General features: G+C 41.1%; 1 long non-coding RNA gene across 1 annotated transcript in view; it reads right to left on the reverse strand.

Annotated features, from left to right (window-relative positions):
* Nucleotides 1-1,891: 1,891 nt before the first annotated feature.
* Nucleotides 1,892-27,404, reverse strand: part of LOC122688735 — an 82,992-nt gene continuing 57,479 nt past the window's right edge. The window contains exons 2-3 of the long non-coding RNA XR_006339557.1: nucleotides 12,176-12,274; nucleotides 1,892-1,944 (exon numbers count right to left, since the gene is read on the reverse strand). This is a non-coding gene — a long non-coding RNA (uncharacterized LOC122688735). The remainder of the gene's footprint in view (nucleotides 1,945-12,175; nucleotides 12,275-27,404) is intronic.

Consider the following 27,404-nt stretch of genomic DNA (forward strand, 5'->3'; position numbering starts at 1 on the left):
AAGGTCTGTCTAGTCAAGGCTAAGCTTTTTCCAGTGGTCACGCATGGATGTGAGAGTTGGACTATAAAGAAAGCTGAGCGCTGAAGAATTGATGCTTTTGAATTGTGGTTTTGGAGAAGACTCTTGAGAGTCCCTTGGACTGCAAGGAGATCCAACCAGTCCATCCTAAAGGAGATCAGTCCTGGGTGTTCACTGGAAGGACTGATGTTGAAGCTGAAACTCCCAATACTTTGGCTACCTGATGCGAAGAGCTGACTCATTGGAAAAGACCCTGATGCTGGGAGGGATTGTCAGCAGTAGGAGAAGGGGACAACAGAGGATGAAATGTTTGGATGGCATCATCAACTCGATGGACATGGGTTTGGGTGGACTCTGGGAATTGGTGATGGACAGGGAGGCCTGGCGTGCTGTGGTTCATGGGGTCACAAAGAGTTGGACATGACTGAGCGACTGAACTGAACCGAACTTCATTATTATTACATCTGTCATGGTGATCTGTGATCGATGAACTTTGGTGCTACTATTGCAAAAAGATTACAACTTGCTGAAGCCTTAGATGATGGTTAGCATTTTATAGCAATAAAGTATTTTTTAATTAAGGTGTGTACACATGTTCTTTTTAGACACAATGCTATTGTACACTTAGACTACAGTACACTGTTAAACACAACATACATTGGAAAACCAAAACATTTGTGTGACTCACTTTATTGAAATATTTGCTTTACTGTGGTGGTCTGGAACCAAACCCACAAAACCTCTGAGGTATGCCTACTACGTATACACACATCCACAAACACATGCATATATACATATTGTGTATATACTATACCTATATACATGCATATAACTATACTATATATATATAGGTATATATTATACCCCTATACACATATAAAACTATAACTATATGTATATATAACTATACATGCATATATATGTGTATATGTAGATATATACACACACATATAACTACACCTGTATGTATTGTATGTACATAGTCTTATCAGATTGGCCAGAAAGATCACTGGAGATTTTCCATATGATGGTACAGAAAAACCCAAACAAACTTTTTGGCCCACCCAATACATACAGTATAATTATGGGTTGAATTGTTCCCAGATTCATACACTGAAGTCCTAACCCCCAGTACTTCAGAATGTTTAGAGACCTTGTTTAGAGACAGAGTCTATACAGAGGTAATCAAGTTAAAATAGAGTTTTGAAGGTTGGGCCCTAATGCAATATGACATTATACGAAAAGGATATTTGGATCCAGGCATGTGTGTGTCCACATGCCTGAAGAAAGAAAGACAATATGGAGTCACAGGGAGAAGACAGCCATCCACATGCCCTGGAGGGAGGCCTGGAACAGATTCCTCCAGAAAGCCCTCACAGAGAACCGCTGTGGTCTCAGACTCAGCCTCCAACCTGGGAGAAGACAAACCTTTGTTGTTTAAACCATCAAAGGGGTGTGTGTGTGTGTGTGTCTGTAGAAAGAGAGGGAGGCACCCCCACTCAAAAAGTTACCCAGCACATATAAGGAGTAGTACTTAACTGTGACCTGCTAACAGTAATAAGCATATTATTCATCAGAAAGTGAGTAGTTTTGCCCTGCACTAAATCCAGACCTGTGGATACAAAATTGCATATGAGGAACTACAGGGTGGATGTAGTCCACAGGCATGCTACAGCAATGCCAGGCTGGCCAGGCTCAGCTTTTCAAGCTAGACTCAAGCATAACAGCTGCACCGTAATGAGAAATAATGTGGAGTCTATACAGCTCGTCCTCAGTCCTTAGCACTAATGCTTTTCTCTGATTCTTCTAAGTCAAACATGAGCCAATGTCAACAATGATTTAACATTAAAACAAACATTCCCCACTTACCTCTTTCCAGCTTCCAAATACATTTCATGGAAATGTATTCTGTTATATCAAGTCAAGCTACAAAAAAAAAAAAAAGAAGAAGAAGAATGTTACATTATGTAGCTAATTATCTGTGAATGTGTCTCAATATTGTGCAATCAAATCACAATGCAGACCTTTGGGACTGAGGCTGAGGTAAGGTTGCAGTTCAGTGCAGTTCAGTCGCTCAGTCGTGTCTGACTCTCTGTGACCCCATGAACCGCAGCACGCCAGGCCTCCCTGTCCATCACCAACTCCCGGAGTTTACTCAAACCCATGCCCATTGAGTCAGTGATTCCATCCAGCCACCTCATCCTCTGTCTTCCCCTTCTCCTCCTGCTCCCAATCCCTCCCAGCATCAGGGTCTTTTCCAATGAGGCAACTCTTCACATGAGGTGGCCAAAGAATTGGAGTTTCAGCTTCAACATCAGTCCTTCCAATGAACACCCAGGACTGATCTCCTTTTGGATGGACTGGCTGGATCTCCTTGCAGTCCAAGGGACTCTCAGGAGTCTTCTCCAACACCACAGTTCAAAAGCATCAATTTTTCAGTGCTCAGCTTTCTTCACAGTCCAACTCTCACATCCATACGTGACCACTGGAAAAACCATAGCCCTGACTAGACAGACCTTTGTTGGCAAAGTAATGTCTTAGCTTTTTAATATGCTAAGTTGGTCGTAACTTTCCTTCCAAGGAGTAAGCGTCTTTTAATTTCATGGCTGCAATCACCATCTGCAGTGATTTTGGAGCCCCAAAAATTAAAGTCTGACACTCTTTCCCCATCTATCTCCCATGAAATGATGGGACCAGATGTCATGATCTTAGTTTTCTGAATGTTGAGCTTTAAGCCAACTTTTTCACTTTCCTCTTTCACTTTCATCAAGAGGCTTTTTAGTTCCTCTTCACTTTCTGCCATAAGGGTGGTGTCATCTGTTATTGATATTTCTCCTGGCAATCTTGATTCCAGCTTGTGCTTCTTCCAGCCCAGTGTTTCTCATGATGTACTCTGCATATAAGTTAAATAAGCAGGTGACAATATACAGCCTTGATGTACTCCTTTTCCTATTTGGAACCAGTCTGTTGTTCCATGTCCAGTTCTAACTGTTGCTTCCTGACCTGCATATAGGTTTCTCAAGAGGCAGGTCAGGTGGTCTGGTATTCCCATCTTTTTCAGAATTTTCCACAGTTTATTGAGATCCACACAGTCAATGGCTTTGGCATAGTCAATAAAGCAGAAATAGATGTTTTTCTGGAAGTCTCTTGCTTAACTACCATCCAAAACCCCTGATAGCCTATCTTTGTGTTCACCAAAACAGGCTCATTTTCCTTCAAGGAGTATTTATTATAAGTAAACTAAAAGTTGAACTCTTGATGGAATATAGATTTATGCTAGTACAAAATTCTGATTCTTACCTGTGTTATGAATTAGAGAACTGCATTAGATTGTGTGTGAAAAAAAGGGGGATTGGTGATGGTTAATCTGATGTGTCAACTTGGCTGGGCCACAAGGCACCCAGATATTTGATGAAACAATCTTCTGTGTGTGTCTGTGAGAGTTTTCCCAGATGAGGTTGGCATTTACATCAATAAGACCACTCTCCCCGATGTGAGAGAGCTTCACCCAATCCATGGGACGCCTGCATAGAACAAAAAGGCTGAGCAATGGAGAATTCTCTCTCTACCTGATGCTGAACTGGGACGTGGGTCTTCTTCAGCCTTTGGGCTTAGACTAGAATTTACACCATCAGTTCTCCTGGCTGTCACACCTTCAGACTCAAACTGGAACTACACCATCGGCTCTCCTCGGCCTCTAACTTGCTGTGACAGCAGACCTTGGGACCTGTCAGCCTCCATAATCACATGAGTCCATCCCTTACAAAAAATTTCTTGATAGAAACAGAGACAGAGATAGATGAAGTGATTTCCTACTAGTTATCTTTCTCTGGTGAGCCTGGACTACTAACACAGTGGCTGTTCTGTTACTGATTATTATTCCCTATATCACACTCTTTAGGAGAAACTACTCTTTGAATTTCATTAAAATAAACTTTGCTCAAGGGTGTGGATAAAAGGGAACACTTACATGCTGCTGGTAAAGATGTAAATTGGTACAGCTACAATGGAGAACAGTATGGAGGTTCCTTGAAAACCTAAAAATAGAACTACCAAATGATGCTGTAATTCTACTCCTGAGACTATACCCAAAGAAAACCATAGCTCAAAAAGATACATGCAGCCCAATGCTCACTGCAGCACTATTTACAATAGCCAAGACATGGAAGCAACCTAAATGTCCACAGACAGAGGAGTGGATAAAGAAGATGTAGTACATATAGACAGCCTTCCCAGGTGGCACAGTGGTAAATCATCTGCCTGCCAATGCAAGAAACATGAGAGACCCGAGTTCTATCCCTGGGTCAGGAAGATCCCCCTGGTGAAGGAAATGGCAACCCGAGGCAGTATTCTTGCCTGGAAAATTCCATGGACAGAGGAGCCTGGCCAACTACAATCCATGGGGTCACAAAGAATTGAACACAACTGAGCACGCACACACACAATACATATATACAATGGAATATTACTCAGTTATTAAAAAAAAATGAAATTTTGCCATTTTCAGAGATGTGGATGGGCCTAGAGACTGTCATACAGGGTGAAGTTAAGTCAGAAAGAGAAAAATAAATACCGTACAACATTGTATATGTGTCGAATCTAGAAAAATGGTACAGATGAATGTACTGGCAACACAGAAAAGGAGACAGAGATGTAGAGACCAAATATAGATACCAAAGAGGGAAGAGGGTAGGCGGGATGAATTGGGAGACTGGGATTGACATATAGACACCACTGTGCGTATAGATAACTAATGAGCACCTTCTGTATAGCACAGGGATTTCCACTCAGTGCTCCGGGCTGACCTAAATGCGAAGGAAATCCAAAGAAAAAGGGATATATGTATACACACAGCTGATTCACTCTACTGTACAACAGAAACCAACACAACATTACAGAGCAACTATACTCAAATTAAAAAATAAAAAACACTGCCTCCTGCAGACACCATTGCTATGTTCCTTCCTTTCTGGGGCGTAAGAATGACGAAACTTGAACCACCAAAACACCAGGTTTTTTTCACCCAGAGGAACAGCACTAACCCTCACAGCGGGCCTCTTTGTCTCCCCTTCAGCTTACAGCCAAACCACAAAAATGGCTTACTAATCTTCTTGGAAACACCAAATTCTTTTTTGGAAAAGGGTACACATAGTCAATAAGTAATTCTGACTTATCGTAATAAGTAACTTATAAGTAATAGGTAACCAGCAGATCCAAATTTCATCTGCATCCACCTTTTTATAATAATGGTCAGGTACTTTCCTTGAAAGAAACGACTGAGTGTCTGACTTTCCCTTTCCTACTCTTCTTTCTCTCTGAACATAATGCCTCCAAACTAGAACCGAATAATGTAAAAAAAAGTATGATTTGAAAAATGTCGTATCACCTAACAGTTTCTGAAGCATCACCATGTTCTCTATAATTATTTTTAACTGTAGGCTCAACAGACAGATATGCTGGCTTATCTCCTCCTGCCCAGGTTTCTGAAAGACAAAACATAGCAATTACTGTTAAAGGAAAGAATTACAAAAATCATGCATCTTTAATGAAAGGAACAGGAATAGAAATACTATTATCAAGTTCTAGCTTGGCTGGTTCCCAGTTTGAGCCTCTCATGAGCCTGTCCTGCCAGTAACTCTGGCAGGGAGTAGAGAGAAATTTGCCCTGGGGGATCATGATCCCAGGGTCAGCCTCCTGGGGCTCCAGTCCTGCCCCGGCATTTAAGCAGCTGGATGAGATTGGGCACGTCAGTTACTCTTTCCAGAACTCAGTCACCTGTAAAATCAGGGGGTCTGAAATGCCTGTAATTAAGGCAGTTTAGCATAATGGTTGGGGCATGGTACCTGGGTCAGCCCAGGTGACCTAGGATGAGTTAACTCCTTGTTTCTGCTTCCTTATTTGTGAAATAGACACAATAACAGACTTCCCCCAAAGACTCTTTGTGAGATTTAACAGAACTAAATATGGTCAAATGCAGAGACTAGGACCTAGTCTAGAAGCCTTCTTAAATGACAGCTATTATGGTTATACTCAAAGTGCCTCATCACTTTTAAATTATTCAACTAGATGACTCAACCCCCCTCCCCTAAAATTTTTAGTATTCTAGGATTTCGCTACTGCGATATGAAGTAGACACGGAAGGAAAATACTAAAACTGAAAAGTCACATTTTCCTCTCTTTATCAATATATTAACAGAAGGTTAAAAGTCTTAGAAATTTCTCAAGTTCAAATGCAGATAAAATATGCCATTGATATAAAAGGATCAATTTCACAAGGGAGAAGCCTTAAAAGAGGTAAAGAGAAGAGGAAATGTTTTGTCTTTTAAGAGAAGGAAACAACATCCACTGAGCACCTAAACATCATGGGGTATTCTACCACCTCATCTCATCAAACTCTCCAACATCACTACAAAGCAGTCAATACTGTGTCCATTTTACAGATGGGGGGTTGGGGGCTCAAGGAGGCTGATTACAGTTTCAAAGGCATATGGCTCTTCAAAGGCAGACTCAGATTCCTCCCAGGCCTGACTACAAGTCTATCCTTCTTCCACACCAGAAGGCTGGCTCCAGAACACAGGCATTCCTCACTCAGAGTGAGAGTGGTTAGGGAGAAATTGTTTTTTGTAAGACAAATTATAATCTAATTGCACCAGAAACATTCACTTTTTTTTTCTTTTCCATTTATTTTTATTAGTTGGAGGCTAATTACTTTACAATATTGTAGTGGTTTTTGTCATACATTGACATGAATCAGCCATGGATTTATGTGTGTTCCCCATCCCGATCCCCCCTCCCGCCTCCCTCCCCATCCCATCCCTCTGGGTCTTCCCAGTGCACCAGCCCTGAGCACTTGTCTCATGCATCCAACCTGGGCTGGTGATCTGTTTCACACTTCATAATATACATGTTTCGATGCTGTTCTCTCGAAACATCCCACCCTCGCCTTCTCTCACAGAGTCCAAAAGTCTGTTCTGTACATCTGTGTCTCTTTTTCTGTTTTGCATATAGGGTTATCATTACCATCTTTCTAAATTCCATATATATGTGTTAGAATACTGTAATGGTCTTTATCTTTCTGGCTTACTTCACTCTGTATAATGGGCTCCAGTTTCATCCATCTCATTAGAACTGATTCAAATGAATTCTTTTTAATGGCTGAGTAATATTCCATGGTGTATATGTACCACAGCTTCCTTATCCATTCATCTGCTGATGGGCATCTAGGTTGCTTCCATGTCCTGGCTATTATAAACAGTGCTGCGATGAACACTGGGGTGCACGTGTCTCTTTCAGATCTGGTTTCCTCGGTGTGTATGCCCAGAAGTGGGATTGCTGGGTCATATGGCAGTTCTATTTCCAGTTTTTTAAGGAATCTCCACACTGTTCTCCATAGTGGCTGTACTAGTTTGCATTCCCACCAACAGTGTAAGAGGGTTCCCTTTTCTCCACACCCTCTCCAGCATTTATTGCTTGTAAACTTTTGGATAGCAGCCATCCTGACTGGCGTGTAATGGTACCTCATTGTGGTTTTGATTTGCATTTCTCTGATAATAAGTGATGTTGAGCATCTTTTCATGTGTTTGTTAGCCATCTGTATGTCTTCTTTGGAGAAATGTCTGTTTAGTTCTTTGGCCTATTTTTTGATTGGGTCATTTATTTTTCTGGAATTGAGCTGCAGGAGTTGCTTGTATATTTTTGAGATTAATCCTTTGTCTGTTGCTTCGTTTGCTATTATTTTCTCCCAATCTGAGGGCTGTCTTTTCACCTTGCTACATTCACTTTTTAAAAGTGCCCTTACATAAGTTTTGAAATGAAGCAAAAGATAAAAATCTTCTGCACAATACTATTCATGTATGCGTGCTCAGTCACTTCAGTCTTGTCTGATTCTTTGTGACCCTTTGGGTTGTGGCCTGCCAGCCTCCTCTGTCCATGGAATTCTCAGGGCAAGAATACTGTCATTTTCTAATTTCTTAATATTGGAAAAGGAAAGTAAAAACAGTTGTTGAATTAAGGATTGTGAAGGGGTAGATAATTGGAATGTAGTAGAAAAGAATTTGCAATCAGATGATGTGGGTTTCAGTCCTACTTTTGACAGTTACTAGCAGAATATAGTCACTCTCTCAGATTTAACAAAAGGCAACTGCAGGGCCTCTCTCATAACTTATAAAGTTGGAGTAAAAGATGAGAAAGCCTCCAATCTCTGTGTGCCTAGTTCTAATTACTTGGTTTTGTCTTAACAAAAAGAGTATTTCTAAAAATCTTACAAGTTTGAACACTCAGATACAATTTGAAATAACACCTCTGCAAATTCCTTCCAGGTTCTTCCTATCACCAGGAACAACTGGGGATTCACTCCTGGCCACAGATCCAGGCCTCAATACTCCTTTTTTCTTTCCCATGTAAAAGGTCTTAGTTTTTTCTCTCTTATGAAAACTCTGCACAATCAGTACAGATGCAGTCACTGCAGAATGTTTTCTCCTTCTGTTGTCCAATCTCCAGCTTACGGCTAGACACCTCATTTCTTTTTGCCAGCACCAACATTGGCTTAAATATCTACAAGCCTTAATGGCAGGTGTTTCTCCCCAAACCATATGCTAAGGCCCAGGAGTCAGAAACCAGTTCCTTTGTTTTGGTTGGGTTTGGCTTGTTTGTTAGTTTGTTTTTGAATCTCCTATACCTGGCACATGTTGTACCAAGTTCATGTTCAATAAACAATTGTTGAATGAGTGAATGAATCTCTGAATTACATTTATCTGTGCCTTGGTACAGCAACAGCTACACAATTTATGGGGCCCAATGCAAAATGCAAATTACACCCCCTTGTTCAAAAAGCTGAAAAAACGGTGATGTTAAAGATACTAAAATATAAAGCTTTTTTCCTTTGTTCTGTGGTCTCTCGTCACAGTGTTTTTTATTTGCTATGTAATGTTATTCTAAATAAAGAGAAATCTAAATTTAAATTATTAGTAAGAATGTTGTTCATCTTTGTACTGCATTGTGCTAGTTTTAAATGCAATTATAAGACACTTGGGGGCTTCCCAAGTGACTCGGTGGTAAAGAATTCGCCTGCCGATGCAGGAGATGTAGGTTCAGTCCTCCAACTGGGAAGATTCCCTGGAGAAGGAAATGGCAAGCCACTGCAGAATTCTTGCCTGTAAAATCCCATGGACAGAAAAGCCTGACAGGCTACAGTCCATGGGGTTGCAAAGAGTCGGACACGACTGAGTGAGCACATAAGTTCCGGAAGAATAAGAGACTTCATGGGTCCCATGCTCATGAGGTTGGCCCAGCCCAAGTATAGTCCAAACAAATTAAGGAATAATTGACTAAATCCGAGTTTACTCCGGGAATGAGTTTACCCAGCAGTAGCAAGCAAAAGTCAAGGACTTCTGCACATGGCAGGAAGAGGGTATTGTGGAATAGCTTTCTTCAACTTGTAATAATACCACCTCTCATTTCACTCATTGCAAACCAAATTTGTTCCCTTGGAGATGAAGTCTTCCAATGGTACATAAAATGTTTGAGTAAGTTTCTATCTTCTTTGGGAAAAAAACAAAAACAAAAACAGAGAAAAGAAGTTATTGATATAAAGAATTATGGATGGAGAAAATTGCTGGATTTTATTCACTCATATTCCATTCTACCTTTGTGCCTGCAAAAGGCTGGCAAGATATTATATCATAATTATGGACTCCCATAGCAGCTTGAGTATCCGTGGATCCTATTGTTCCAGCCTTTGCAAGCTCCCAGATCGCATCACACAGAAAAAGAGCAGGCACTAATTGCATTGCATATTTATACTTCCTTGTTCCCACCATTACCCACATGATGCACTGTGGGTTCTAATTAGCTCAATCAGAGCTGGGGTGGGGGAAGATCAAGTTTTAAGCAATTTCAAATAAATATGGGGTTTGCTACCACCACAAAATTTGGCAAAATGCTATCTTTACCCAAATTCGGTGTATCTCCCATTTCCAATGAAACTGGATAGCTTTTTTGTTGTGCTTAGATTTCACCAAGGATAACAGCATCTTAAATAACATCAACCTCACTGTTGCATTTTGGCATTTTCCTGGAATTGGAGAAAAAAAAATCCATTGTGAATGTACTTTTTGTTGGGCTCTTAAGTGATAGCTGTGAAAATAACAACCAATAACTCTTCCACACTCCCTTTCTTCTCTTTGTTTTATAATCAGCATTGCCCAGAATTCTTACCTTTAAATCCTTTGCAAACTGTAATGAATGGTACTTAGGAAAAGGATTTCCTAAAGGATTATATTCTGGGGAAATAAGCTTAATTACTCCCAGTATCAATCACTGATTTAAAGTTCTGAGAAATCACTTTCTTTTTTAAAATGAAAGCACCTAAAACTTTTTTTAACATAAACAAGAATAGGTCCCTCCTTTTTCCCATCATATGGCCTCATTATTAATTCATCTGGAATCTCAATTCTAATCAGAAAGATGGCTCCTGCAGCTTCACTTACAATCAGCACAATACCAAAATGGCCTCGTGCAATCACCCTCCTCACGTCTACAGATGACTCCTAATGAAGAAAATCACTCAAAGGCAACAAATATGCTGAGACCCAGTTTGTAGTGTCTAATGGCTGGAGCTTAGGGGTTCACACCAGCCATCTTAACCTTAACCTCCAGTCTCCACTGTGGCAGAGCACAGGCCAAGCCTGGCTGCCTTAGGACTGAATGCAGCCCACAAAACCATCTTGTTTTCCCCCCTTTCCTCCTCTCACCCCAGTATATAATACTTTGTTAGTGGCTACCACTTTTAAAAACTTTTTATTTATTATTCTTTAAATTTATAACTGCACTGGGTCTTCATTGCGCCACACAGGCTTTCTCTAGTTGTGGTGACCAGGGGCTACTCTTTGTTGTGGTACAAGGGTGTCTCACTGCCGTGTCTTCTCTTGTTGCAGAGCACAGGCTCTAAAATGCATGGGCTTCAGTAGCTGCAGCACACAGGCTCAGGTGTTCTGGCTCATGGGCGTAGTTGCCCTGAGGCACGTGGCATCTTCCCAGACCACAGATCAAACCTGTGTCCCCTGCAAGGGTTCAGTTCAGTTCAGTCGCTCAGTCATGTCTGACTCTTTGCGACCCCATGAGTCGCAGCATGCCAGGCCTCCCTGTCCATCACCAACTCCCGGAGTTTCCTCAAACTCATGCCCATCGAGTCGGTGATGCCACCCAGCCATCTCATCCTCTGTCGTCCCCTTCTCCTCCTGCCCCCAATCCCTCCCAGCATCAGGCTCTTTTCCAATGAGTCAGCTCTTCACATGAGGTGGCCAAAGTATTGGAGTTTCAGCTTCAGCATCAGTCATTCCAATGAACACCCAGGGCTGATCTCTTTTAGGATGGACTGGTTGAATCTCCTTGCTATCCAAGGGACTCTCAAGAGTCTTCTCCAACACCACAGTTCAAAAGCATCAATTTTTTGGTGCTCAGCTTTCCTCACAGTCCAACTCTCACATCCATACATGACCACTGGAAAAACCATAGCCTTGACCAGAAGGACCTTTGTTGTCAAAGTAATGTCTCTGCTTTTTAATATGCTATCTAGGTTGGTCATAACTTTCCTTCCAAGGAGTAAGCATCTTTTCATTTCATGGCTGCAGTCACCATCTGTAGTGATTTTGGAGCCCAGAAAAATAAAGTCTGACACTGTTTCCACTGCAAGGGTAGGCATATTCTTAACCACTGGACCACCAGGGAAGTCCAGTGGCTAACATTTAAATACTAGATGTATTTATATAAAATTCCAGGGTATCAGATTCTTTTTGACAGTGCATATGTTCTAGAAACAGCAGGCCCACATTCTGACATGATGCAGATTGGAAGGCACCATGTCAAGGTGGCCATCTTTCTACAGAACAAAGACTCTGTTCTCTGTCATTCCCGCTCACCAAACCAGTTTTTTCTTTCACTTACCTCACTCCTACAGACATATAAGCCTGATCCCCTGAATCCAAAACTCAGGGTTCTCCACCCAGATTTCTTCTTCAAATGGTGGTTGGCCTGATCAAAAGTGTCAGCCCATAAGGAAAGAAAAGGAGAAAGCAGAAGGTTCTATTTCTGTAAACTTATAGAGGAAGGATCGAGCACCATCATTCCCTCACTCAACTCATCTTTATTGAGCACCCACCTTGTGCCTGGTAGAGTCTGAGGAGCTGGAGATGCAGTGGCAACAGGATAAGATCCTTGCCTTCACCAAGCTCTCTTTATCTTGTAAGACAGGCCCTAACTAGAAAAACAAATATGCATCATGTTAGATAAACAGTGAATGCTTAGAGACTGAACATACAAATAGATGACAGCAGAATATATATATAAATAGAATTCTGACCCACAATTTGCAGCAAGCTGCCCAAGAAACCAACCCAGGAAGCCAGCCTGCTATAATCAGACTTGCAGGAGGTCAGACCACTATCTCCAATGATAGTTTAGGAAGCCAGGCAATAACCCCTTGTAACAATTGGCTCCAAGTGGACAGGGCTTGATTAATAACTGGAGGCTTCCCTAACTTTTCCCCTGCTTCCAACCAGAGAAGGCTAAGTGTGCACCCCTAACCACTGACATAGGAGGCCCCTTCTAGTTAGCCTACCTAAAGCTTCCCCAGTACAACAGTTTACAGTGAGGGCATAACCCAGGGAAAGCCTTCCCCTTTTCCATGTAAAGCTTTCCCACTCCTCTGCCTGCCTTTGAGTCTCTGTCAAATGCAAGGGATGCTGGCTGACTCTCATGCTGGAGCAAATTCTGAATAAGTAGCCTTTGTTTATTCTCCTTTGAATTGGCTTCCTTTATTTCCACAGGGCTTTAAAGCAAAAGAGAGTTAAAGGGATGGACTGATGAGCGGATGGGGAGGTTGGGAGAGAGGTGATGCTGGGGGTGAGAAGAGAGGAGAAGGGATGGAGACTCATGTGACTCTGATGGAGAAGCATCCTGAGGAGAGGGAACAACAAGAGAGCAAACTGGTGTGTTCTAGAATCAGCGAGGAGCAGAAGGGCAGGGGAGAGAGGAAACGTAAGGAGATGCCAGGGTACATGGGGGCCTGTCGGCCTCAGGAGGGACTCTGGATTACCTCCTGGGTGGAAGAGAAAGGTAGTGTCAGGTGCTGAGTAGGAGGGTCACATGTCCAGCCTGCTGTGTGGAGAATAAGGGGGAAAGTGGAGGTGGCAGAGTGGTTATGGCCCATCGCAGAGATCCACATTGCAAGGTCATGGCCACCAGGACCAGCGAGGAGCAATGGGAGTGGCTAGATGCAGCCAGATTCAGGATACTAACACCACTGAGGTGTTCAAGGCGAGGTGATAAGTCCCCCCTTCTTCCTATTTTCCAACCCACTTTAGTACCCCTCCTGTATCCACCCCCTGGTATCCCAGTACCACCCTTTACAAAGTCACTTGTCCAGCAGAACAACTAGAGATAGACAGATGAAGCCAAGAGTGGATGAGGTCAAGCATGGGGCCTGGGAGCTTATGAGGAGGGAACAGGAGTGGTAATAGCCAAGCCAGGGTGCTCTTTGTGTGGAAAATCCTCAGGCTCCTTATGTAAAAGTTTCTACCCAAGTCAGGAGACCCCCCAACCTCTGAGAGTGCCTTCCTTAAGAGGGTCCAACCCAAAGCTTTTCTCTATTTCTCAGTCTGCTTTAGTCCCCTTTCCTGGGGGTGCCAGGACCTTGTGGTAAACACTGTTGATGCCCACATCTCATTCCCCTCACCACGTCTGTCTGTGCAAGCCAGCTTGACGTCCAGCCATCTTTCCAGGCTACAGGGGTCTGGGAATGTGAATGCCTCCTCTACTCCCCAGCCTTGCCTCCCCACCACCCCACCCCACACAGCAATCCTGGACAATGCCCAGTAGGTGGGAGATGAAGCACTCCAGCTTTCTCTCCCCTTGACCCAGGGTTGTTTTGAAGTGTGTGTTTGTACCATTTTTCAAAGTGACCCACTGTGGCAACCAGCTGGATAGCACTCTTTCTGTCTCTCCTCACCCCCACCTAATGTCGCCTTGCCCAATCAACAACTTGCCCTTGAATTCTTGGCTCAAGGTCAGATTCTGGGGGACCCAAATTCAGACCACCTGCTTCGATCTGATGTTCATATGTTGAAAATCTAACTTTCAAAGTGATAGTATTAAGAAGTGGGGCCTTTGGGATGTGATTAGGTCATGAGGGGAAAGCCCTCAAAAATGGGCTTTATCATCCTTAAAAAAGAGGCCCCCACTGGGCTCCCTAGCCCCTTCCACCACCCAAAGATACAATAAGAAGTCCCCAGTCTACAAGCTGGATGAGACTTACCACCAGAACCTGACCTTGCTGGCACGCTTATCTTGAACTTCCAGCCTCTAGAATGGTGAGCCATAAATTCTGACTCTTGATAAGCCACTATCTATGGTATTTTGTTATAGCAGCCAGAACAAACCAACACAATATCTATGACAGACTTTTTTTTTCAATTCCTAGATAGTATCCATGTACTTCAAAACAAAAACAAACAAATCACCTCCAAGTCATGGTTTATAAATACCATTGCCTTCTAAAAGTAACCATGCTCCTTTGAAGAAAGGCTGATTCTAGAGCTGTGGCAGGGAACATACAAAACAATCATGAAACATCCTCCATGCCCCCAAAAGTGAGGAAGTGCTCAAAGAATGATGAGACCATGCTAAATGAGCACAGGAGGCAAGTTGAAGGAGTTCCTACTGGCTAAATTTGGGGCAACTTCAATATTAAAATAAGTAAAAATATTGATGTATTATAACCCACTGAGTCTATCCAGATAATAAAGAAATTAAAGAAATAAACATGAAAAAGGAAAAGGCTCTTCTTTTTAACACAATGTTGACTAGTAAGTAAATAATTAGTAAAACCACATGGCAAGAATTGAGGGAAAAACAAATCACCAATGATGGTAAATCTAGAAAGTTTGATGAGAAATGGGATACTTATATGGTCACAAAGTATCTCCCCACAAATTATTCATTAATTACAAAGGGGAAAATAGTATCTATACAGTAGAGAAAGTGGAGCAAAATAAAGACTATTTCTTAGACATGCCCAAAGATTTTCACTTGTTCTTTAGTCAGAAAGGTATGGGGAATAAAAGCAGGAATCCAGTGACTGTATTACATGCATCTTTGTTATATAAGCTATGCTAACATCAATGCCCTAGTTACCTATACACAGGGTTAGGGTCTTCCTTACCTATATCTTTTACTCTTTTCATTAAGCCTAGGTTTTTTTAGAGAACCACGCCACATCCAGATGAGCCCCACTGAATCACCTCCTTCAGGCCATGCATCACTGCCCCACAAAGTCAGCAAGTGTTTGCTACCAGTCTATCTAGGCTTCCTGAAGCCAGAAGAATTATTCCTTCAAGTATTACCCAGAGTTAATTTTGTATATTTCAATGCCATTCACAGGCCATGATTAATACCCAAGATGCAGAGGCAAAATCACTTGCCTTATAAAAATTCTATAAGTAGTACAAAGGACAACTTTGTAGTATAATTAGCATACACCTTGGACCATAATCTGAAAACTGCCTACACATTCTTCTCTGCAATTTTATCATTCACTTTTAAATGGCACTGACCTAGCAACTTCTCATACAGCCTCTCCCTACTTCTCAGGAAATACAGAGAAGGCTTAACTTTTATGCTTCAACCTCCAAACAGTCTATACATTCACATGTATTATCACACGAAACCCCTTTTCCTATGCTTTCACTCAACACTTTCACTCAACAGCTAAGGAATGATCAATTCAAGCTATCACACACTGATGTTACCCAAGAGTGAACTGTTCTGTTTCAGTCCAGAGATATTTGTGCCAGTATTTGGATGTTTATTATATTTTGTCCTATTATTTTCTAAAAATGAATAAAAAACAGAAAAAGGAAAGTGCTGATACAAGTGATAAGAAGTATAGTTCATGTTAAACAGTACAACTGAGACAAAGACAAAAATCATTAAGCAGCCAGAAGACAAAGAATCTTCCACCTTAATCTTATTCTCATTGGACTTAGGCAGGTCAATTGTATATTCAATTAACTGAGAAGGAAAAGAACAGAATTAAAGAACATGTACCAAATGTTAGCAATAAATCATAAATAATTGTGTTTTTTAAAATGGAGGTGTAATTAGGGATCTTATCACCTTTTCAGCTCTCTGGGAATGGAACCCCTTCCTCCTTTATATCAAATAAGTCTATTATCTGGCTTTCCCACATGCAATTCTTGTACAAATTTTCAAGAATGTATTATACATGAAAGGAGGGAACTGCCTGTATACTTAGGATCAAAACAAAGAGGCAGAAATATTAAAGTGTAAACTAATATCAACCTAATACCAGTATCCAAAAGGAACTTAATTGTACTTAAATGTGAATAAAGCTGAACTGAGAAACCAAATCATGAGCTTCTCCCCAGGACAGAGACCAACTGAACAAAAATACAATGACAAATACCTTTAAGACAAACCTCCACAAATATGAAACAACCCACACACAAAGGTATTTATGACTGATGCAAACTGGAAACCCAAATGTCTCTCAGTAGGGGGCTGGTGAATAGCTTATAATACACAACAGAAAGCCACATAGCGAAGTCAAGATCTCCATGAATTAACATGGAGTGACTTCAAGAAAATACTACTTAGTAAAAAAATATAAAAGTACAAAATACTATACAGTTTGACATTTTTTATATGAGAAAGATGATAACTTGCTTATTTTTGAAAGAAACATAAAAAAAGCTAATATCTATAGAGGATAGTGGCAATGTATGGAGAAAAAAGAGATAGAAACTTCCCTAAATATATTTTTGCATATAATCTTGATTTTTGAAAATGTGTAAATATTTAAACATTATTTAAACATTAAATAAAAATAAGCCATAAAATCATACACAGAAACAAAATGAATTCAACTGCCTATAAAATTGGTAGCCACACAGAGAAAAGCATATTCAAAATTGCTTTGAATACAAAACTATGACTGTACCTCCTAGGGTGTATATTCTAAAGGCAAAGAACAGAAGAAATGTTAAACTTGGTGGGTTTACTATGCACTTAATATTAGAATTACAATTTTTAAATTATTTAATGATTACTGACTTTTAGGGGAGCACAGATGAGAATTTTATACCCAGCCAAGTTATCTCTCACATGTAAAATATACTATCACCTATTCTTCTGGGGGAAAAGAAGCCACTTAACAATGTGCTTCAGGAACCAAGGAAAGAATCATATTTAAGAGATCAAAAATGTGTCAGTTGCATAAAATGAGTTACCAGTCTTATCTTACTCAGTCTGGACCTCAAATAAGAACATCTGTTGGATTTTTATGTTACAAGATGTATTCCACACCCCAGGATATAGATGACCCTTCAGTGCTAACCTTGGCTGCTTTCTCTATTTTAACCAGTGTCAGAAAGCGTGTTCATTGAGCTCTGTTCTTTACTCCAGAGTTCAAATAAAAGTTTTTGCCATGTTTTCTTACCAGTTAAAATAACCTATACTATTCTGTTTCAGTATTTTCTCCAAGAATCACAGGGACCACAACCTTATCTAACTCAATGAAATTATGAGCCATGCCATGCAAGGCCACCCCATATGGACAGGTAATTGCTGAGAGCTCTGACAAAACATGGTTCACTGGAGAAGGGAATGGCAAACCATTTCAGTATTCTTGCCTTGAGAACCCCATGAACAGTTTGAAAAGGCAAAAAGATAGGACACTGAAAGATGCATTCCCCAGGTCAGTAGGTGCCCAATATGCTGTTGGAGAAGAGTAGAGAAGTAACTCCAGAAACAATGAAGAGTCAGAGCCAAAGTGAAAACAACTCCCAGCTGTGGATGTGAATGGTGATGGAAGTAAAGTCCAATGCTGTAAAGAACAATGTTGCATAGGAATCTGGAATGTTAGGTCCATGAATCAAGGTAAATTGGAAGTGGTCAGACAGGAGATGGCAAGAGTGAACAATGACATTTTAGGAATCAGTGAAATAAAATGGACTGGAATGGGTAAATTTAATTCAGATGACTATCTACTACTGTGGGCAAGAATCCTTAGAATAAATGGAGTAGCCCTCATAGTGAAAAAAAAGAGTCCAAAATGCAGTACTTGTGTGCAATCTCAAAAACAACAGAATGATCTGTTTGTTTCCAAGACAAACCATTCAATATCAGGGTAATCCAAGTCTATACCCCAACCACTTATGCCAAAGAAGCTGAAGTTGAACAGCTCTATGAAGACCTACAAGATCTTCTAGAACTAACACCCAAAAAAGATGTTCTTTTCATCATAGGGGACTGGAATGCAAAAGTAGGAAATCAAAAAATACCTGGAGTAACAGGCAAATTTGGCCTTGGAGTACAAAATGAAGTAGGGAAAAGGTTAACAGAGTTTTGCCAAGAGAATGCACTGGTCATAGCAAACACCCTCCTCCAACAACACAAGAGATGATTCTATACATGGACATCACCAGATTGCCAATACTGAAATTAGATTGATTACATTCTTTGCAGCCAAAGATGGAGAAGCTTTATATTGTCAGCAAAAACAAGACTGGGAGCTGACTGTGGCTCAAATCATGAACTCTTTATTGTCAAATTCACACTTAAATTGAAGAAAGTAGGGAAAAGCACTAGACCATTCAGGTATGGCCTAAAACAAAGTCCTTATGATTATGCAGTGGAAATGACAAATAGATTCAAGGGATTAGATCTGATAGAGAGAGTGCCTGAAGAACAGTGGAAGAAGGTTTATAACATTGTACAGGAGGCAATGATCAAAACCATCCCCAAGAAAAAGAAATACAAAAAGGCAAAATGGTTGTCTGAGGAGGCCTTACAAAGAGCTGAGAAAAGAAGAGAAGTGAAAGGCAAAGGAAAAAAGGAAAGATACACCCATCTGAATGCAGAGTTCCAAAGAATGGCAAGGAGAGATAAGAAAGGCTTCCTCAGTGATCAATGCAATGAAAAAGAGGAAAACATTAGAATTGGAAAGACTAGAGATCTCTTTAAGAAAATTAGAGATACCAAGGGACTACTTCATGCAAAAATGGGCACAAAAAAGGACAGAAATGGTATGAACCTAACAGAAGCAGAAGATATTAAGAAGAGGTGGCAAGAATACACAGAAGAACTATACAAAAAAGATTTTCATAACCCAGACAACCATGATGGTGTGATCACTCACCTAGACCCAGACATCCTGGAATGAGAAGTCAAGTGGGCCTTAGGAAGCATCACTATGAATAAAGCTAGTGGAGGTGATAGAATTCCAGTTAAGCTATTTCAAATACTAAAATATGATGCTGTGAAAATGCTGCACTCAATATGCCAGGAAATTTGGAAAACTCAGTAGTGACCACAAGCCTAGAAAAGGTCAGTTTTCATTCTAATCCCAAAGAAGAGCAATGACCAAGGATGTTCAAGCTACTGCACAACAGTACTCATCTCACATGGTGGTAAAGAAATGCTCAAAATTCTCCAAGCCAGGCTTCAACAGTACATGAACTGTGATGTTCAAGCTGGATTTAGAAAAGGCAGAGGAACCAGAGATCAAATTGCCAACATCTGTTGGATTCTTTAAAAAGCAAGGGAATCCCAGAAAAACATCTACTTCTGCTTTATTGACTCCAAAGCCTTTGACTGTGTGGATCACAACAAACTGGAAAATTCTTCAAGAAATGGGAATACCAGATCACCTTACCTGCCTCCTGAGAAATCTGAATGCAGGTCAAGAAGCAACAGTTAGAATCAGACATGGAACAACAGACTGGTTCCAAATTGGGAAAGGAGTGTGTCAAGGCTGTATATTGTCACCCTGCTTATTTAACTTATATGCAGAATACATCATGAGAAATGCCGAGCTGGATGAAGCACAAGCTGGAATCAAGATAGTCAGGAGAAATATCAATAACCTCAGATATGCAAAGAACACCACCCTTATGGCAGAAAGTGAAGAAGAACTGAAGAGCCTCTTGGTGAAAGTGAAAGAGGAGAGTGAAAAGTTGGCTTAAAACTCAACATTCAAAAGACTAAGATCATGTCATCCAGTCCCATCACTTCATGGCAAATAGATAGGAAAACAATGGAAACAGTGACAGACTTTATTTTCTTGGGCTCCAAAATCACTGCAGATGGTGACTGTTCAGTTCAGTTCAGTTCAGTCGTTAGGGTGACTGTAGCCATGAAACAAAAAAATAAAAAATAAAAGATGGTTGCTCCTTGGATGAAAAACTGACCATTCTAGACACCATATTTAAAAGCAGAGACATTACTTTGCCAACAAAGGTCTGTCTAGTCAAAGGTATGGTTTTTCCAGTATTCATGTATGGATGTGAGAGCTGGACTATAAAGAAAGCTGAGTGCCGAAGAATTGATGCTTTTGAACTGTGGTGTTGGAGAAGACTCTTGAGAGTCCCTTGGACTGCAAGGAGATCCAACCAGTCCATCCGAAAGGAGATCAGTCCTGAATATTCATTGGAAGGACTGATGCTGAAGCTGAAACTCCAATACTTTGGCCACCTGCTGCAAAGAACTGACTCACTGGAAAAGACCCTGATGCTGGGAAAAATCAAAGGTAGGAGGGAAAGGGGACAACAGAGGATAAGATGGTTGGATGGCATTACCAACTGGATGGACATGAGTTTGAGCAAGCTCCAGGAGTTGGTGATGGACAGGGAAGCCTGGCATGCTGCAGTCCATGGGGTCACAAACAGTTGGACATGACTGAGTGACTGAATTAAACTGATTTACATGATTAAGATGTGCAGGGAGAATCACAGAAGTATTTTTTCTTCCCTCTTCTCTGAAAGCATAGTTACATAGAGTAACATAATAACCATTTCCATAGCTGAAAAACTCAAGGATTATTTTCTGCAACTTTAAAACTCATACTGAATGACCTAAATCTCTGAGATTTTTGTTTTTCCAAAGGATTAAAACTAAGTAAGAAACTAGTTTATAGCAGCTATCATCTTCTTCAATGTCTCTTTTTATCATCTTCTACCTAATAGTTACAAATGTCCCTGCATTTACCATATTTTAAACTTTGAAATGAATACATTTTAAAACACACAATAAAATGAATACTAATATAGTGAAATTCTGTGTAATAATTTTTTTCTTTACACTTTTATATTTTTTAAGTTTTCTATAAAGCATTGATATCACTTGCATACCCACAAAAATAGATGTTTAAATCAGTACATACATTTTATACATATGAGTATAATTATGTTTTTTTAATATGCACCCAATGAAACACAAAGGAAACCAATATGGTTATTTTTTCTAAGGCTGTAATTGTTTTCTCCTCTCCTCTGCTTTTCCGTATTTTCCATGTTTTTGTCATGAATGTATGTATATTACTTTTATGGTGGTGAGGGAAAAAACAAGTCAAAGTCGCTTATTAATTGGAGATCAATAGGCTGTTATTTATCCAAAACGTGAATAGGGGATATGTAAAAAAGAGACATTAAGACATGTTATGGGGGACTTCCCTGGTGGTCCGGATGTTAAGAATCCACCTTCCAATGCAAGGAATGTGGTGCCATCCCTGGTCAGGGAACTAAGATCCCACATGGCTTGGGCCAACTAAGCCTATGAGCTGCAACTACCAAACTTGTGTGCTCTAGAACCCTTGCACCCCAACAAAAGCCCACAGGCTGCAACGACAGAAAGCCCATGGGTCACGACAAAGACCCAGCGCACCCTTCCCCTCCACACCAAAAAAGGCATGCTATACACAGATGCACTCAGCTTCAGTGCCTGCAGCAGCCACACATGGTGAACGGTTAATGAACATCCTTATTAGACGGCTCTCACCCATATTCCTAGTTCTCAGTTCTGCACCTTTGTGGGTTACAGCAGGAGGGAAGTGGACTTAACACCATCCTTCCCTTCCGAAATTTCCGACTGTGCTCTAAAACCAGTACAGCCTAAACACATCAATGCTTTTTCTGTCCAGCATGTGAATTGAGAACTGTGTTTATTTGCAAAGCCATGGTTGCCTTGTAAAGCCCAAAATTAAGTTCCCTAAACAGATTTTGGTTTACAGGATTCTTTCAAACTGCATTACTTTTTCCTAATAAAGTTTTCCTCCTTGCTCCTTTCTTTCTCCATACTAGAGAGAAACATTTTATGGCCGCTTTTAAAAATGATGTGATGGGGAGGCTGATAGCACAATAAGAAATTTGATTCCCCTGATGGAAAAACCAACTCTTGTAGACCTTGCTCTATAGTAACTAACAGCCTCTAAGTACAGATACCTTCCTTTTTTAAAACATCCTAGGGTAAATGCCTTGTGCATTTTGTAACAAACTGACAAGTTTTCTTCTGCTATAGTGTTAGCTTGAGTGACCCAAAAGGAAAAAAGTATCTGAACTACCAAAGGCTTCAGAACTATTTTTAATAATCCGTGTTGCTCTGTATTACATGATGACAAGAACACATAGGAGTGGGTGCTGTTGCAAGTCCTCACCCTGCAAGTGTTTATTCTAGCACTGCACTCATGATCACTCTGCTTCGAGCCTCACTGTGGGCAAAGTGATATTTTCTTTTTTGTTTTATTTTTCCTAATATCCTTCACTCTGATATCCAATATTTCTTTGGCCCTTCGGGGGCACCTTGGGCCAGTTTTTTCAAGAAATATGTCTATGCTGTTTTATTAACTCCATTTTTGGGCTGTCATTTTTTCTCTCTCTGGGCCCATCCCATACTCCAAATGAGACCAACAGTTTTTCTCATAGTGGAAAAAACTGGGCTTTGGAGCCAGACATGCTTTGACTCTAATCCCAATGCCGATACTTTCTGGATTGATGAGTTACAGTGGGCAACCCATTCTCCCTAAGATTCACCTTGATCACTTCAAAGATGCATAAATAGCACTTATATCACAAGACTGCCACAACAAAGAGACGCGGTATGGAAGTTTCCAGCCAAGGACAGACATCATGGAAGGGAAGCTGTTGTTCTAACCAGTCACATCATTAACACTTGTCCTTGCTGACACCTCCTGTCAACATTCTGCCTTGTAAAGGACCACTAAGGGCCTTTCTGATTGCCTTGTTATTTCATGGCTTATATGCAAACATTTGTGCTGAGGTCCACATATTTCCTTGGATGCTTTCTCTGCTATATCTCTCAAGACTATTAACTACCTTCTGAGTACCAGTCCCCCTGGGTTCCCATTATTAAACCTTAGCAAAAAGCAGAGCTGTGTTCCCCTCTTTTGTTTCCTGTGTTGATTTAAGTGTCCATACCACAAACATGGCTGAGCGCACAAACTTGTCTAGACATGTGAAAGTGAAGCATTTGCCTACACAGGGTTTACAGTCTAGAAGAGGGACCAAGTCATAACTCTGCTAGAGGAAATGCGGCTGAGCTTTTTATAAGCAATTTTATTTTGTGAAAACAAACAACAACAACTCAGCATGACTTGGATAACACCTGAAGTCATGCTACAGTAGATGATGTCTGTGCATCTCATTAATAGATTTCCAGGTTGCAAATAAAAGAGGAGGAGGGGTAAAAGACCAATGCTGTATCATTTGCTTTCAATGAAATATCTAGAATAGGAAAATTCACTGAGACAGTAAGTAGACAAGAAACTACCAAGTGCTGAGAGGAGGGGAGATGTGACTATTGCTGAATAGAGTTTCAGTTTGGGATGATGAAAATGTTTTGGAAACAGTGGTGATGGTTGTACACGTTATAAATTGTAATTAATGCCACTGGATTGTACACTTAATAATGGTTAAAGTCACAAACTTTATGTTTTATATATATTTTATTACAATAAAAAAATAAAATGAAATCAAAATAGTTATAAACAGTAAAGTATCTCCCTTCCACCCTATCCCAGCCCCTCTGAGTCACACGTACAATAAGTCCCCCACAGAGGAACCTTCAAGTTGTGCACTTTCAAACATGCAAACGTGCCCGTGTATGCTCGCTACTGGACTTTACTACCGTTCTTTTCAGAGTACTGTACCATAAGATTAAAAACAGTTATCTTTTGTATTTGTTTTTTTATGTATCATTTGTGTGAAAAGTGTTATAAACCTATTACGGTACAGTACAATATAGCCGATTGTGTTAGCTGTATACCCAGGCTAACTTTCTTGGACTTAAGGAGCAAACTGGACTTATGAACACACTCACAGAACAGAACTCATTCGTATGTAGGGAACTTGCTATATTTGTGTACACGGCTTTCCATAGTAATGTAGTCAGCGGGGGTTTTCGAAAGCCTGATGTGTGTCAGGCACTGTGCTGGGCGCTGGAGAAGAGCAAAAAGAATCTGTTGCCTGTGCTCAGTCCAGACCCACAGCCAAAAGGGCCACCGTGCTGTCTGTCCAGCTCAAATGCCCCATCCTTCAGGAAGTTTCTAAGATCAGCAGGTTGGGGTGAACTACCCTCTTGTCCCTAAGGCTATTGCCTTTGTGCCTGAGCCCGCTTTTCACTCTCCTTGGTCTGTGCCCCACCCCGCTGCCCTGGCAAACTCCTTCTAGGTCTAAAATATAACTTTTTCCACCTTTGCACTCATCCACCTACGCGGCGCATAAGCACTAGCCCTCAGTGTACGCTGAGTCCAGTCTTCTGGAGAACAACGCTCTCAAACCTGCCAAGACCCAGCAGTACCACTTTCTCCCACTCTGCTTTAATCACTTAATCCTCTCATCTTTCCTCACTGTAGTGCCTTTATAAACTATTTTTCTTAACCATGGATTAAAAAAAGAAGAAAGGACTATTTCTCTTTTGTGAATTAACCTCAGCCCCAGGAGAGCTAAGATGTGTTCAGCTCAGGCTTCCTACCCCCAGCTGATAAAAGGAACACACCTATTAGTGTTCAATGCACAACAAACATTTTAATTCCAGATAAGGTCAATCATTACCAATCAAAGAAATAAATGCGAGCAAGAAGAGATGGAAGAATGAGGGGGAATATTCAATTATACGAACAGAAAGAATGTTTGCAGTAAATGACCAGAGGTCCTAGAGAGCTGATTTCTCCTTCCATGAGCTCTGACTGAAAACCCAATGTAATATATGCATATTTGTATTGTAATGTACAAATCTTTGTGAGAACAAAACACAGTTTTAAACCTGAGGTTATAAAGCTGCTGTTTACTCAGTACTTACTACATGCCAGAAACTATGACAGCTGACATATATTAGCTTATTCAACTCCTACAATAATCCTGAGAGGACGTAAATAATGTCTCCTTAAGGACACCAGCACTCAGAGAAAGTCCTCTTGCCCAAGATCACACAGCTGGGAAGTGACAAAGTCAGGATTCAAATAGATTTTTGTGATTCCAAAGTTAGTATCGTATTCAATACCCTAAACTGGCTGCTCACTGGTCCCTAAAGCCCCTTGCTTTTTTTTTTTTTTTTCTTAATTTATTTTTAATTGAAGGATAATTACAATGTTGTGTTGGTTCCTGCCATTCATCAACATGGATTAGCCATAGGCATACATATGCCCCCTCCTTCCCGAGCCTCCCTCCCATCTCCACTGCAGCCCACCCTTCTAGGCTGTCATAGAGCCCCAGTTTGAGTTCCCTGAGTGGTACAACAAGTTCCCACCGGCTACCTATCTTACATATGTTAGTGTACATGTTTTCATGCCACTCTCTCCTTTCTCCCACCCTCTCCTTCCTGCTCCCGCCCCCTGGTCACCTCCCCTCTCCGTGTCCGTAAGTCTGCTCTCCATGTCTGCCTTTGTGCTTTTGCCAAAATTCAAGGATCAACTCCGACTCCCACCTTTATTTCTCCCCACTCAGTCATCACCTCTTGCTGGCAGTGCCTCCAAAATGCACCCCGAGCCTGGGCCATTCCCCTCTTCTTGCGTTGCTCCAGTTCTAATCAAGACATCATCACATCTGGCCTGGACCCCAGTGTGGCCTTCCAGCTGATCACTCTGTTTTCATTCTTGCCCCCAACATCCAATTTGGCCACTGTGACAACCACAGCAATCTTCAAAAAGCATCAATCTTCCTTCTCACCAAACATTCCAAAGCTTCTCACTGACTTCAGAATAAAATTCCAAGTCTGACCATGGTCCACAAGGCCTGTCCTGGGCAAACCCCTGTTTTTTACCTCACTCCCTTATATCCATGGGATATACCCCTCTCCACAGTCCACTGTACTCCAACCCATTGGCTTTCTCCGCCCCCTTCAAATATGCCACTGCTTCCTGCTTACCTAGAATATTCTTCCTACAGACTATCTTACCATCACTGAGCTTATGTCTGAAAAACCTTTCCCAGTCTTTCTAGCTAAAGTGGCAGCATCCATTCCCTGATACCTGCCCCACCCTAGTCATTCTCCATCCTGTGCTATTTCCATTTTCTCCAGAGTACCTTTCTCTAAAACTATATCAGCTATTGATTTAAATAATGTTGGCTGTCTCCCCAATCCCACTCCTCAACTAGAAAGTAAGCTTCATGAAGGCAGGTACTGTATCACCAGAGCTTTGAATAATGGCTACTACTTACCAGATGCTCAATGATCACTGGTTAAATTAATGTGAGTGGCTCTCTCTGCACATCCTTCTCTTCCATCTTCACCTTCCTCCAACTTGTCCCTCAAAACCAGCTCTGAGATCACCTCTTCCAAGAAGTCTTCCCAGTATTCTCAGAAGTTCCCCTCCTCTCTGCATCATCTACCATCTTCCATGAGAATATTTATCAAACTCTACAGTCATTGTTTATCTCCCACACTGGATCTTGGCTTCCTTTGTCTTACTTCTGCATCCCTATTCTCCAACACACCTGGCTACACAACAGTAGCTCAATGTATATACAATGAAAAAACAAGCAAATGAATCATTTTTAAATTATTATTGGGCAAAGGTAACAAATGTCCACGTGGGGGAACTTCTTGGAGTGCTCTTAGAAGAAACTACATGGAAGAAAACTAAAACAAGTTTGAAATGTGCCTAATGTCTTAAAGTTTACATTGACAATAATAGCAAGATGCAGGAGGGGATGTTATGATCCTAGGTAATGATGCAGGGGAAATGATCAGTAAATCCTGGTTGGATGACTGATAGGGTGAGGAAAGAGGCCTATTAGACACAGAGAATCAGGTGGCCAACCACGACAGAACAACACTGCTGCCTTGAAACATCCCCCCCGCCACACACACATAGGCCAGAGTGTGGCCCCATGAAGTCTTGCTCCTCAAAGAGCAGACTTTTCCAAGGAGGCTGAATAGCTAAAAGCTCCCAGATGCTCCATCTTTAACCCCTGTACAGAATGGGTAAACCAACTGAATTCTGAATCCTAGGATTCCCCCTTCCTTTAAACCCTCAACAATAGCCCCTTCTCTTGCATGCGTGCATGCTGAGTCTCTTC

Source organism: Cervus elaphus, chromosome 33 (assembly GCF_910594005.1).
Source record: "Cervus elaphus chromosome 33, mCerEla1.1, whole genome shotgun sequence".
NCBI classification, from domain to species: Eukaryota; Metazoa; Chordata; class Mammalia; order Artiodactyla; family Cervidae; genus Cervus; species Cervus elaphus.